The sequence below is a fragment of the Mesoplodon densirostris genome, chromosome 4 (genome assembly GCF_025265405.1).
Source record: "Mesoplodon densirostris isolate mMesDen1 chromosome 4, mMesDen1 primary haplotype, whole genome shotgun sequence".
NCBI classification, from domain to species: domain Eukaryota; kingdom Metazoa; phylum Chordata; class Mammalia; order Artiodactyla; family Ziphiidae; genus Mesoplodon; species Mesoplodon densirostris.
In genome coordinates, this window is record NC_082664.1 from 80,564,223 (window position 1) to 80,580,021 (window position 15,799).

Sequence of the window (15,799 nt, forward strand, 5' to 3'; positions counted from 1 at the left end):
CCTACTTGAGAATGGACTTGAGGATATGGGGAGTGGGAAGGGTAAGCTGTGAGAAAGCGAAAGAGAGGCATGGACATATATACACTACCAAACGTAAGGTAGATAAATAGTGGGAAGCAGCCGCAGAGCACAGGGAGATCAGCTCGGTGCTTTGTGACCGCCTGGAGGGGTGGGATGGGGAGGGTGGGAGGGAGGGAGATGCATGAGGGAAGGGATGTGGGAACAGATGTATATGTATGACTGATTCACTTTGTTATAAAGCAGAAACTAAAACAAACAAACAAAGAAACAAACAAAAAAACAATAGCCCAGAGATGGAAACAACCTAAGTGTCCATCATCGGATGAATGGATAAAGAAGATGTGGGAAGATGGCGGAAGAGTAAGACGCGGAGATCACATTCCTCCCCACAGATACATCAGAAATTCATCTACACGTGGAACAACTCCTACAGAACACCTACTGAACGCCGACAGAAGACCTCAGACCCCCTAAAAGGCAAGAAACTCCCCACATACCTGGGTAGGGCAAAAGAAAAAAAGAATAAACAGAGACAATAGGATAGGGACGGGACCTGCACCAGTGGGAGGGAGCCGTGAAGGAGGGAAGGTTTCTACACACTGCAAGCCCCTTCGCGGGCGGAGACTGCAGGTGGCGGAGGGGGAAAGCTTCGGAGTAGCGGAGGAGAGCACAGCAACAGGGGTGTGGAGGGCAAAGCGGAGAGATTCCGGCACAGAGGATCGGTGCCCTCAGGCACACACCAGCCCGAGAGGCTTGTCTGCTCGGCCGCCGTGGCGGGCGGGGCTGGGAGCTGAGGCTTGGGTATCGGCTTTCAGTCGGAGCGCAGGGAGAGGACTGGGGCTGGCGGCAGGAAGAGAGCCTGAAGGGGTTAGTGCACCACGGCTAGCCCGGAGGGAGTCCGGGGAAAGGGTCTGGAGTTGCTGAAGAGGCAAGAGTCTTTTTTCACTTTCACTTTCGTTTCCTGGTGTGCGAGGAGAGGGCATTAAAAGGGCTGCTTAGGGAAGCGCCGGAGACAGGCGCGAGCCGCGGGTAAGGCGTGGACCTCGGAGACGGGCGTGGGCCGCCGCCGCCCGCCGCCGCCGCCGCGGCCCGCCGCCGCCCTCCGCCCGCCGCCGCCCACCGCCGCCGCGGCCCGCCGCCGCCGCCGCCGCCCGACGCGGCCCGCTGCCGCCGCCGCCGCGGCCCGCCGCCGCCCCCGCGGCCCGCCGCCGCCGCCGCCACCGCCGCCGCGGCCCGCCGCCGCCGCCGCCCCCGCGGCCCGCCACCGCCGCCACCGCCGCCGCGGCCCGCCGCCGCCGCCGCCCCCGCGGCCCGCCACCGCCGCCGCCTGCCGCCGCCCGCCGCCGCCGCCGCCGAGGCCCGCTGCCGCCGCCGCCCCCCGCCGCCCGCCACCGCCGCCGCCCGCCGCCGCCCGCCGCCGCCGCCGCAGCCGCGGGGCCTGTGTGCGAGCGCGGGTCACTGTCCGCCCCGCCTTCCGGGGGACCTGTGCACCCCGCCACTGCCGGGGTCCCGAGACCCGGGGACGGCTTTCCCGGGAAAGCGCACGGAGCGCCACGGGCTGCTGCAACGTCACGCCAGCCTCTGCCGCCGCAGGCCCGCCCCACACTGCGCGCCCCTCCCTCCCCTCTGCATGAGTGAGCCAGAGCCCCCGAATCAGCGGCTCCTTTAAACCCGTCCTGTCTGAGCGAAGAACGGACGCCCTCCGGCGACCTACGCACAGAGGCGGGGCCAGGTCCAAGGCTGAGACCCGGGAGCTGTGAGAGCAGAGTCAGGGAAATCTCTCTGTGCAGCCTCGGAGGCAGCGGATTAAAGCTCCACGGTCCATTTGATGTGCCCTGCGTCTGTGGAGTGCATGAATGGACAGCGAATCATCCCAAATTGAGGAAGTGGACTTTGAGGACAAGATTTAAGACTTTCCCCCCTTTTCCTCTTTTTACAACGAATTATTCCAAAGTAAGGAGGTGGACTTAGAGAGCAAGATTTCAGACTTCTTGCCCTTTTCCTCTTTTTACAACGAATTATCCCAAATTGAGGAGGTGGGCTTGGAGAGCAAGATTTTTGATTTTTCCCCCTGCTCTCTTTTTGTGAATGTGTATGTGTAATCTTCTGTGTAAGATTCTCTCTGTATAGCTTTGCTTCCACCATATGTCCCAGGGTTCTATCGGTCCGTTTTTTTTTTTTTTTTTTTTTTTTTTTTTTTTTTTCAATAATTACTTTCTAATTTTAATAACGCTACTATATTTCATACTTTATTCTATTTTACTTTACCTGCTCTTTCTTTTTTTCCTACCTTCCCTTCCTCCCTCCCTCCCTCCGCTCTTCCTTTCCTTCTTTCTTTTTCTTTCCTCCCTCCCTCCCACCCTTCTTCTTTCCACTTTCTTTTTCTTTCCTTCCTCCCTCCCTCCCTCCTGTCTTTCTTTCTTTCTTCCCTTCCTCCCTCCCTCCCTTCTTCCATTCACTCTTCCTTTTGCTTTCATTGCCCCCTCCCTCCCTCCTTTCTTTCCCTTCTTTCTTTCCATCCTTCCTCACTCCCTCCCTCCTTTCTTTCTTTCTTCCTTCCTTCCTTCCTTTCTTCCCTTCTTCCTTTCTTTCCCTCTCTCTTTCTCTCTTCTACTAATTCTTTCTTTCTGCTTTTTCTCCCTGTTATTCTGAGCTGGGTGGATGAAAGGCTCTTGGTGCTGCAGCCAGGAGCCAGTGCTGTGTCTCTGAAGTGGGAGAGCCAACTTCAGGACACGGGTCCACAAGAGACCTCCCAGCTCCACATAATATCAAGCAGCGAAAATCTCCCAGAGATCTCCATCCCAACACCAGCACCCAGCTTCAGTCAACGACCAGCAAGCTACAGTGCTGGTCACCCTATGCCAAGCAACTAGCAAGGCAGGAACACAACCCCACCCATTAGCAGAGAAGCTACCTAAAAACATAATAAGGCCATAGGCACCCCAAAACACACCACCAGACGTGGACCTGTCCACCAGAAAGACAAGATCGAGCCTCAACCACCAGAACACAGGCATTAGTCCCCCCCACCAGGAAGTCTATACAACCTACTGAAACAACCTTAGCCACTGGGGTCAGACACGAAAAACAACGGGAACTACGAATCTGCAGCCTGCAAAAAGGAGACCCCAAACACAGTAACATAAGCAAAATGAGAAGACAGAAAAACACACAGCAGGTGAAGGAGCAAGATAAAAACCTACCAGACCTAACAAATGAAGAGGTAATAGGCAGTCTACCTGAAAAAGAATTCAGAATAATGATGGTAAAGATGATCCAAAATCTTGGAAATAGAATAGACAAAATGCAAGAAACAGTTAACAAGGACCTAGAAGAACTAAAGATGAATCAAGCATCGATTAAAAACACAATACATGAAATAAAAAATACTCTAGATGGGATCAATAGCAGAATAACTGAGGCAGAAGAACGGATAAGTGAGGTGGAAGATAAAATAGTGGAAATAACTGATGCAGAGCAAAATAAAGAAAAAAGATTGAAAAGAACAGAGGACAGTCTCAGAGACCTCTGGGACAACATTAAACGCACCAACATTCGAATTATAGGGGTTCCAGAAGAAGAAGAGAAAAAGAAAGGGACTGAGAAAATATTTGAAGAGATTATAGTTGAAAACTTCCCCAATATGGGAAAGGAAATAGTTAATCAAGTCCAGGAGGCACAGAGAGTCCCATACAGAATAAATCCAAGGAGAAATACACCAAGACACATATTAATCAAACTGTCAAAAATTAAACACAAAGAAATCATATTAAAAGCAGCAAGGGAAAAACAACAAATAACACACAAGGGAATCCCCATCAGGTTAACAGCTGATCTCTCAGCAGAAACTCTACAAGCCAGAAGGGAGTGGCAGGACATAATTAAAGTGATGAAGGAGAGAAACCTGCAGCCAAGATTACTCTACCCAGCAAGGATCTCATTCAGATTTGATGGAGAAATTAAAAACTTTACAGACAAGCAAAAGCTGAGAGAGTTCAGCACCACCAAACCAGCTTTACAACAAATGCTAAAGGAACTTCTCTAGGCAAGAAACACAACAGAAGGAATATACCTACAATAACGAACCCAAAGCAATTAAGGAAATGGGAATAGGAACATACATATCAATAATTACCTTAAATGTAAATGGACTAAATGCTCCCACCAAAAGACACAGAGTGGCTGAATGGATACAAAAACAAGACCCATATATATGCTGTCTACAAGAGACCCACTTCAGACCTAAAGACACATACAGATTGAAAGTAAGGGGATGGAAAAAGATATTCCATGCAAATGGAAATCAAAAGAAAGCTGGAGTAGCAATTCTTATATCAGACAAAATAGACTTTAAAATAAAGACTATTAGAAGAGACAAAGAAGGACACTACATAATGATCAAGGGATCGATCCAAGAAGAAGATATAACAATTGTAAATATTTATGCACCCAACATAGGAGCACCTCAATACATAAGGCAAATACTAACAGCCATAAAAGGGGAAATCGACAGTAACACAATCATAGTAGGGGACTTTAACACCCCACTTTCACCAATGGACAGATCGTCCAAAATGAAAATAAATAAGGAAACACAAGCTTTAAATGATACATTAAACAAGATGGACTTAGTTGATATTTATAGGACATTTCATCCAAAAACAACAGAATACACATTTTTCTCAAGTGCTCATGGAACATTCTCCAGGATAGATCATATCTTGGGTCACAAATCAAGCCTTGGTAAATTTAAGAAAATTGAAATTGTATCAAGTATCTTTTCCGACCACAATGCTATGAGACTAGACATCAATTACAGGAAAAGATCTGTAAAAAATACAAACACATGGAGGCTAAACAATACACTACTCAACAACGAAGTGATCACTGAAGAAATCAGAGAGGAAATTAAAAAATACCTAGAAACAAATGACAATGGAGACACGACAACCCAAAACCTATGGGATGCAGCAAAAGCAGTTCTAAGGGGGAAGTTTATAGCAATACAATCCCACCTTAAGAAACAGGAAACATTTCGAGTAAACAACCTGACCCTGCACCTAAAGCAATTAGAGAAAGAAGAACAAAAAACCCCCAAAGCTAGCAGAAGGAAAGAAATCATAAAGATCAGATCAGAAATAAATGAAAAAGATATGAAGGAAACGATAGCAAAGATCAACCAAACTAAAAGCTGGTTCTTTGAGAAGATAAACAAAATTGACAAACCATTAGCCAGACTCATCAAGAAAAGAAGGGAGAAGACTCAAATCAATAGAATTAGAAATGAAAAAGGAGAAGTAACAACTGACACTGCAGAAATACAAAAGATCATGAGAGATTACTACAAGCAACTCTATGCCAATAAAATGGACAACCTGGAAGAAATGGACAAATTCTTAGAAATGCACAACCTGCCAAGACTGACTCAGGAAGAAATAGAAAATATGAATAGACCAATCACAAGCACTGAAATTGAAACTGTGATTAAAAATCTTCCATCAAACAAAAGCCCAGGACCAGATGGCTTCACAGGCGAATTCTATCAAACATTTAGAGAAGAGCTAACACCCATCCTTCTCAAACTCTTCCAAACAATTTCAGAGGAAGGAACACTCCCAAACTCATTCTACGAGGCCACCATCACCTTGATACCAAAACCAGGCAAGGATGTCACAAAGAAAGAAAACTACAGGCCAATATCACTGATGAACATAGATGCAAAAATCCTCAACAAAATACTAGCAAACAGAATCCAACAGCACATTAAAAGGATCATACACCATGATCAAGTGGGGTTTATCCCAGGAATGCAAGGATTCTTCAATATACGCAAATCAATCAATGTGATACACCATATTAACAAGTTGAAGGAGAAAAACCATATGATCATCTCAATAGATGCAGAGAAAGCTTTCGACAAAATTCAACACCCATTTATGATAAAAACCCTGCAGAAAGTAGGCATAGAGGGATCTTTCCTCAACATAATAAAGGCCATATATGACAAACCCACAGCCAACATTGTCCTCAATGGTGAAAAACTGAAACCATTTCCACTAAGATCAGGAACAAGACAAGGTTGCCCACTCTCACCACTCTTATTCAACCTAGTTTTGGAAGTTTTAGCCACAGCAATCAGAGAAGAAAAGGAAATAAAAGGAATCCAAATCGGAAAAGAAAAAGTAAAGCTGTCATTGTTTGCAGATGACATGATACTATACATAGAGAATCCTAAAGATGCTACCGAAAAACTACTAGAGCTAATCAATGAATTTGGTAAAGTAGCAGGTTACAAAATTAATGTACAGAAATCTCTGGCATTCCTGTACACTAATGATGAAAAATCTGAAAATGAAATCAAGAAAACACTCCCATTTACGATTGCAACAAAAAGAATAAAATATCTAGGAATAAACCTACCTAAGGAGACAAAAGACCTGTATGCAGAAAATTATAAGACACTGATGAAAGAAATTAAAGATGATACAAACAGATGGAGAGATATACCATGCTCCTGGATTGGAAGAATCAATATTGTGAAAATGACTCTACTACCCAAAGCAATCTACAGATTCAATGCAATCCCTATCAAACTACCACTGGCATTTTTCACAGAACTAGAACAAAAAATTTCAAAATTTGTTTGGAAAAACAAAAGACCCCGAATAGCCAAAGCAATCTTGAGAACGAAAAAAGGAGCTGGAGGAATCAGGCTCCCTGACTTCAGACTATACTACAAAGCTACAGTAATTAAGACAGTGTGGTACTGGCATAAAAACAGAAAGATAGATCAGTGGATCAGGATAGAAAGCCCAGAGATAAACCCACGCACATATGGCCAACTTATCTTTGATAAAGGAGGCAGGAATGTACAGTGGAGAAAGGACAGTCTCTTCAATAAGTGGTGCTGGGAAAACTGGACAGGGACATGTAAAAGTATGAGATTAGATCATTCCCTAACACCATACACAAAAATAAGCTCAAAATGGATTAAAGACTTAAATGTAAGGCCAGAAACTATCAAACTCTTAGAGGAAAACATAGGTAGAACACTCTATGACATAAATCACAGCAAGATCCTTTTGGACCCACCTCCTAGAGAAATGGAAATAAAGACAAAAATAAACACATGGGACCTAATGAAACTTCAAAGCTTTTGCACAGCAAAGGAAACCATAAACAAGACCAAAAGACAACCCTCAGAATGGGAGAAGATATTTGCAAATGAAGCAACTGACAAAGGATTAATCTCCAAAATTTATAAACAGCTCATGCAGCTCAATAGCAAAAAAACAAACAACCCAATCCAAAAATGGGCAGAAGACTTAAATAGGCATTTCTCCAAAGAAGATATACAGACTGCCAACAAACACATGAAAGAATGCTCAACATCATTAATCATTAGAGAAATGCAAATCAAAACTACAATGAGATATCATCTCACACCAGTCAGAATGGCCATCATCAAGAAATCTAGAAACAATAAATGCTGGAGAGGGTGTGGAGAAAAGGGAACACTCTTGCACTGCTGGTGGGAATGTGAATTGGTACAGCCACTATGGAGAACAGTATGGAGGTTCCTTAAAAAACTAAAAATAGAACTACCATATGATCCAGCAATCCCACTACTAGGCATATACCCTGAGAAAACCATAATTCAAAACGAGACATGTACCAAAATGTTCATTGCAGCTCTATTCACAATAGCCCGGAGCTGGAAACAACCTAAGTGTCCATCATCGGATGAATGGATAAAGAAGATGTGGCACATATATACAATGGAATATTACTCAGCCATAAAAAGAAACGAAACTGAGCTATTTGTAATGAGGTGGATAGACCTAGAGTCTGTCATACAGAGTGAAGTAAGTCAGAAAGAGAAAGACAAATACCGTATGCTAACACATATATATGGAATATAAGAAAAAAAAATGTCATGAAGAACCTAGGGGTAAAACGGGAATAAAGACACAGACCTACTTGAGAATGGACTTGAGGATATGGGGAGGGGGAAGGGTAAGCTGTGACAAAGCGAAAGAGAGGCATGGACATATATACACTACCAAACGTAGGCTAGATAGACAGTGGGAAGCAGCAGCAGAGCACAGGGAGATCAGCTCGGTGCTTTGTGACTGCCTGGAGGGGAGGGATAGGGAGGGTGGGAGGGAGGGAGATGCATGAGGGAGGGGATGTGGGAACAGATGTATATTTATGACTGATTCACTTTGTTATAAAGCAGAAACTAATAAAAAAAAATGAAAAAAATAAAAAAAATAAAAAAAATAAAAAAAAAAAATAAAAAAAAAAAGAAGATGTGGCACATATATACAATGGAATATTACTCAGCCATAAAAAGAAATGAAATTGAGCTATTTGTACTGAGGTGGATGGACCTAGAGTCTGTCATACAGAGTGAAGTAAGTCAGAAAGAGAAAGACAAACACTGTATGCTAACACATATATATGGAATTTAAGAAAAAAAAATGTCATGAAGATTCTAGGTGTAAGTCAGGAATAAAGAGAGAGACCTATTAGAGAATGGACTTGAGGATATGGGGAGGGGGAAGGGTAAGCTGTGACAAAGCAAGAGAGTGGCATGGACAATATGTACACTACCAAACGTAAAATAGATAGCTAGTGGGAAGCAGCCGCATAGCACAGAGAGATCAGCTCGGTGCTTTGTGACCATCTAGAGGGGTGAGATAGGGAATGTGGGAGGGAGGGAGACACAAGAGGGAAGAGAGATGGGAACATATGTATATGTATAAATGATTCACTTTTTTATAAAGCAGAAACTAACACACCTTTGTAAAGCAATTATACTCCAATAAAGATGTAAAAAAAAACTACAGTCATCAAAACAGTATGGTACTGGCACAAGACAGATTTATAGATCAATGGAACAGGATAGAAAGTCCACAAATAAACCCATGCACTTATGGTCAATTAATTTATGACAATGGAGGCAAGAATATACAATGGAGGAAAGACAGTCTCTTCAATAAGTGGTTCTGGGAAAACTGGACAGCTACATGAAAAATAATGAAACTAGAACATTCTCTAACACCATACACAAAAATAAACTCAAAATGAGTTAAAGACCTAAATGTAAGACTGGATACTATAAACTCTTAGAGGAAAGCATAGGCAGAACACTCTGATATAAATCTCAGCAATATATTTTTTTGATCCATCTCCTAGAGTAATAAAAATAAAAACACAAACAAATGGGACCTAATTAAACTCAAAAGCTTTTGCACAGCAAAGGAAACCATAAACAAAATGAAAAGAGAGCCCACAGAATGGGAGAAAATGTTCGCAAATGATGCGACCGACAGGGGTTAATCTCCAAAATTTAAACAGCTCATGCAGCTCAACATAAACAAGCATGCAACCAAAAAATGGGCAGAAGATCTGAATAGACATTTCTCCAAAGAAGACATACAGATCTCCTGTATGAAATGTCTATTTAGATCTTCCAAGAGGCACATGAAAAGATGCTAAGCATTGCTAATTATTAGGGAAATGCAGATCAAAACTACAATGGGATATCACCTCACACCAGTCAGAATGGCCATCATCAAAAAATCTACAAACAATAAATGCTGGAGAGGATGTGGAGAAAAGGGAACGCTCCTACACTGTTGGTGGGAATGTAAATTGGTACAGCCACTATGGAAAACAGTATGCAGGTTCCTTAAAAAACTAAAAATAGAGCCACCACATGATCCAGCAATCCCACTCCTGGGCATATATCTGGAGAAAACCATCGTTCGAAGGATACGTGCACCCCAATGTTCATTGCAGCACTGTTTCCAATAGCCAAGACATGGAAGCAACATAAATGTCCATCAACAGATGAATGGATAAAGAAGATGTGGTACATATATATAATGGAATATTACTCATCCATTAACAAGAATGAAATAATGCCATTTGCAGCAACATGGATGGACCTGGAGACTATCATACTAAGTTAAGTAAGACAGAGAAAGACATACCATACGATATCACTAATATGCAGAATATAAAAATAATGATACAAATGAACTTATTTACAAATCAGAAACAGACTCACAGACTTGGAAAACAAACTTATAGTTGCCAAAGGGGAAAGATGTGGGGGAGGGATAAGTTGGGAGTTTGGGGTTGGCATATACACACTACTATATTTAAAATAGACAACCAGCAAAGACCCAGTGTTTAGCACAGGAAACTCTGCTCAATATTCTGTAATAACTTAAATGGGAAAAGAATTTGAAAAAGAATACATGTATACGTATAACTGAATCACTTTGCTGTACACCTGAAACTAACAGAACATTGTTAATCAACTATACTCCAATATAAAATAAAAATTAAAAAATTCACATTGGATAACAAAAATTATGTCATATTTAAGCATCTTACACAGTGTGGTAGACCCCTGACATTTACAAAGATATTTGGGGACCTTTGTGAATCCCCAATTTTATATATTATGGGGATGTTTTTCTGACTTTATTCTGACTTCTGGCTTTTTCTTTAGTTACTTTTGCACTGATAGTTCTTTCTGGTACATAGCCTCCTAACACCGAGGAAACAAATTCAACTTTCATTGACCTTTCTTCCCCATGGTGTGCAACTATTGCATTGGTTGGGAGATGAAATGGTTTCTCCCTAAAATAGTTTTCTTTTGTTCTTTGTAGAAGGTTTTGTGAATTCTTTCACATTACACATTTGATCCAGAAACATTATTTCCGCAAATTACTTTGCTTTCTTTTTGTTTCTGTCAACAGCCTTAGCAGTTGGTCTTCTTTTTTGAGTCATTTTCTTCATAAATCTTCATGACAGTTACTGTTGAAAATAAGTAAAAAACAAAGCTGAACAGTAATGAGGTGCTAGATGGTGAGATGAATACTGGACAATCAGGTAGGTCCATTCACTGGTTAAGTGATGCATCTTAAAAGTATCTGTGATTCCAGTCCTTGCTTCAGAAAAACTACAAATCATTACTAAAATGGGTTCATATTTGCAAAGTCCTAAGCACAGTATCTCCTGTGTAGTAAACATTATATAATTTTTAAATTAGAAAAATACACATTATAGGTCTTTGACATGTCAAAATCAACATATAAAGATAATCAGAGCTGAAAAATACCAAAGCTCAGTCTATTGCAGGACAGGCAAGGAGGAGCCACATCACTAAGAGCAGGTTAGAAGGTCTTCCTGACCAGAAATTCAAGGGCTACAGGTAGTACAAAAGGAGGAAATACAACACAAAGGGCAAGACTCTGAGGTCAGGTTTCTGATTGACCCATGAGGTAGATTAACTCTTATGATTAATATCTTTCAGGTTCCATGGCACCCATACTGAGAAACCTGGTTTCAAACAAGTCTGGTTGAGTTAGTTGTATAAGATTCTAGGGGGTGTTGCTAGATTCATTCAGTAGATGCCTTAAGCATATGTACATGCTTGAAATTCAGTGGATTTCTTATAACAGAGGTTATCTGAGAACAGTAAAAATCTTTAACATTCAGTCTATGATTGCTGAGGATCTATGCATTTTTTCAATGAAAATAATGATAGCGTAACAGTGGAAAGTTGGTCTATAGATGCTCTAAAAACCATATGAGGGGTTATTTTTAGAAGCTTTCCAAGGAGTTTCCGAAATTAGTTCTATCTTTTGACAGGTTCTTATAATTAAGAAGTTCCATGGTAAGATAAGCCATGAAATCTTAGGAAGAGTAGAATCTACTAAGTGGACAAAAACTATTTAATTATAATTGTAACAATGTTGTGAAGGTTTAGTGCTCTTTCCCTAAGCTGGAGTGCCACACATAAACTTCTGGTGTTTTGTCCTGTATTGTACAGTAATTTTTGTTGTGTTGACATTCTCTGGCTTCACTTCAGCTCCCTGCGCTAGTAGTGCCTGTCTAGAACAGATATTCGGTAAATACTAGTTGAATGAATAGGCAACAAATGAATAGACTGGCAAGAAAGATGGTGCCAATTTCCTAATCTTTACTCAACTCTAAATAGTAGGAGCTGACCTCTTTGTTCCTCTCAGACTGGCACCAAAAAAACTGTATTCTTTGTTTTTTTTCTGGGTAGTATGACCTTTTCAGAGAAGGAGGTCTCCACAATTAGACAAGCCACAAAATATAAACTGATTTAAACTGGAGATTTAGGGAAAAAGACCACCAAGAGTTGAGAAGGTTAAATACTTTATCAGGAAAGGTAAGCTATGTCTTATAGAAGAAAGCCTTCCATGGAAACAGAAAAAGAATATACTGTCTTGCCAGCTTTTAATTCTTGGGAGGATAAATTTAAAAAAATATATTATCCTTAGGAAAATAATGAGTACAACTATAGAGATGAAAACATTTTCATCTTCATTTTATTAATTTACTTAAAAAATTTTAAGAGAGTGAATTAAGACATTATTTTCCCATTAAAGAATGTTTCTATTTTAAGCTTGGAGAAATATCAGGTTTTTCTTGCCACATGGTAAGTGATTCTTATAGTTACAGCCATTAGAAATTCCCCATCATTCCTGAGTAGGTAATTATTACTTGAAATAGCTCTTTCAGAGTGACTATTATGAAATGTACCTATCTTCTGTTGATGTGCTGCTTTATTTATCTTGTGTTAAAAGATCCTTAGGAACCTTTCTATCATTAATGAACAAATTTCATTTTACAGATATATCCATTAGTTGCCAAGAATAATTCTGATCTGATTAAACGATTACCATGTAAGACCACTAATTCACATACTAAATGCTTAGGATTGTATATTGTTAAAGACCTTACATCTCCAGACCCATTATCTTTTTTCTCTTGGTAGAAGACAATACATGAGAGCCTTAAATAGTGGATGGATCCATCCGTCTAGACCAAAGAAAAAGAGGGCTAGAAAAAATAAGTATACAGTTTGAGGAATCCTTCCACTCAAGGATCAATGTAGATATTATGAAATAACAAAATACCACAAATCTCTTTGAGATGGAGGGAAGCTCATTAAAAAGGAAAACATTTGGGACTTCCCTGGAGGTCCAGTGGTTAAGACTCTGTGCTTCCACTAAAGAGGACACGGTTCAATCCCTGGTCAGGGGAACTAAGATCCCACATACTGCGCAGCACAGCCAGAAAACAAACATACCAAAATAAAACAAAACAAAACAAAAAACCCATTCTTGGATGATTATGATCTCAAATGAGTTATTTAAGGAAACAAACATGACAAAACATTTCTTATATCTATGACGTGTTTCTCAGAAGGATGAAAGTTGTTATAATTTTCATAATAGTTACTTTCTATGTCATTATGATCATAAATAGAATTTATGTGTTTGCATGAGGGGCAATAAATACTGGAGAGGCAGGCTGACTTTTAGGAAAATATATGTGTAGATTGAAAACCCCTTGAAAGCAGAGACCTAATTAATCTCACTCCCTATCCTCAGAGCCTGAAGTTCATCCTGATAAATGTTGTTAATCAATAAATACTTGCTGAATGAATAACAAATTAATACGTATCAAGTTTTCTGATCTCACTGGAGAATCTTAGTGGAGAATCCACAACCTACAAATATGCTGAATTCCAAAAGAATTTTGAGGCATATTGTTTGCAACTTAAAATATATTTCTCCACAGAAAAAGCTATTATGGATGGTACAGGGGTTGGCAGGCCAGCTCATGAAAGTCACTTAATCTACAATGTAGCAGAAACATTATACATTTGAAATGAACAAGTAACAGAAAATAAAATACTGCAGCAATAAAACCAAGATAGAAATAATAAAATTGAATAAAACCTTAAAATTTTCTTGTCCCTCAGTGCTTGAAGAGAAGCAGATTTAAGTATGAGAAGAAGAGATGTATGGAAACTGTCATGGAGAGGCTTGTGTTCTCGAGGAATTTAGAAGCTGATGGCTTTTTAAAAATTATGTAGAATTCCCCTTCAAACCATAATTCTGCTTATCCATGATAAAAGTCTTTGAATAACACTATTTTAACTCTTACCAGCTAAGATGAAAGTCCCTTTTAAAATTCAAAAATAGAATGGTGAAAAGAGGAAAAGAAACAAACATGTGAAGAAAAATCAAGTAAATGGAACAGCAACAACAGAGATGAGAATATGGTAATAGGAATTAATGTAGTACCCTCTGTGCTCAGGTACTGAGGATAAAAAAAAATGCATGAAACACAGTCCCTGCCCTCAAGAAACTTCAGGCGTAGTAAGGTGAGTCTAAGTGCAACAGTTGTGATAAAGACTGTGAAAAAGTAACTAGGCTATGTGGAGCAAAAAAAAAAAAAAAAGAAAAAAAAAGAAAAAGAAGGTGGCCAGAGCCTCCCGAAGGGTTCCTCAAAGACTTGTGGTGAATCCTGAAGGAGCAGGTATTTTACAGGCAGGAGAGAGCCAGAACAATCCAGGTACTGGGAACACTGTGAGCAAAATGAAAGTGCACTGAGTACAGAGGCTGAGAGGACAGAAGGAATGTGCCATTAGACAGAAATGGAGGGGTGAGCCAGCTGGGACTGTGGTCCCCATGTGAAGCAGCCTGCCTTATCCTACAGATGACTGGAAATCTGAGGAGGGATTTAAACAGGGAAATAACATCATCAAATGGGCATTTAAAAAATTTTTTTCTTAAATTTATTTTTTATTATTATTTTTTGGCTGTGCTGGGTCTTCGTTGCTGCACGTGGGCTTTCTCTAGTTGTGGCGAGTGGGGGCTACTCTTAGTTGTGGTGCACGGGCTTCTCATTGCGGTGGCTTCTCTTGTGGAGCATGGGCTCTAGGCGCGTGGGCTTCAGTAGTTGCAGCACGCAGGCTCAGTAGTTGTGGCTTGCGGGCCATAGAGCACAGTCTCAGCAGCTGTGGTGCACAGGCTTAGTTGCTCCGTGGCATGTGGGATCTTCCAGGACCAGGGCTCGAATCCGTGTCCCCTGAATTGGCAGGCAGATTGTTAACCACTGTGGCACCAGGGAAGTCCTCAAATGGGCATTTTAGAAAGATCACTCTGGCAGCATTATGGAGGATAGATTGGAGGTATGAAATACTGGTGGCAGGGAAACCTGATAGAAAACTGCAGGAGAGTGAAAGCTGGGAGTAAATAGCAGGGCTAATTATAGAGAGTTTGGAGAGCCATTTGGTCTGTTCTCATCCTCCTGAGGGCCTCAAATTCAGACACTTGATGTTGTCTCCTAATGAGGTTATCCACACTGTCATTGAGACTCATTTTCAGGATTGAACATTTAAAATACAAATTTGGCTACAAATTTTGTAACCTCATTTTAACACATTTAGAAATTTTAACATACTGGGAGTCTCAATAAATGGAAGGGTTCTGAGTCCCTCTCCATCTCGGAGAAGCCTGCTAACTTGCTGTGTGTGGTTTGTGCACAATCTTCTTGGTGATAAAGAATGGAAGGGATAGAGAAGAGATGCGAACTAGGAAGTTCCCATAACCAGCACCAATTTAGCTTTGTTGCAGTCGGGAGAGGAAAGTGTACATCCCTTTACTCACGAGTTGATGTTTGCAAGTTGGTTGTTCATAGCTGGGAAGTGTCTGAACTGCTGTTAAATAATTCTTTCTCTATTTACTTATAATATAGATGGATGTCCTGGATTTGAAATATTTAGTAAAAGGTATTATGCTTCTCTAAATTACTTTGCATTTTCCTGACCTAGAAGACTGACTTTGAGAAATGACCCAGAGTTAATTGTTTTTAGACTAAATTATTGAAAGTGCTTTATTTCTCTTATATTTATGTCTCTGGTTCTATGCCT

General features: G+C 40.9%; 1 long non-coding RNA gene across 2 annotated transcripts in view; it reads left to right on the forward strand.

Moving 5' to 3' along the window:
• LOC132489362 (uncharacterized) overlaps positions 1 to 15,799 on the forward strand; it is a 159,841-nt gene that overhangs the window by 126,495 nt on the left and 17,547 nt on the right. The window lies entirely within an intron of this gene.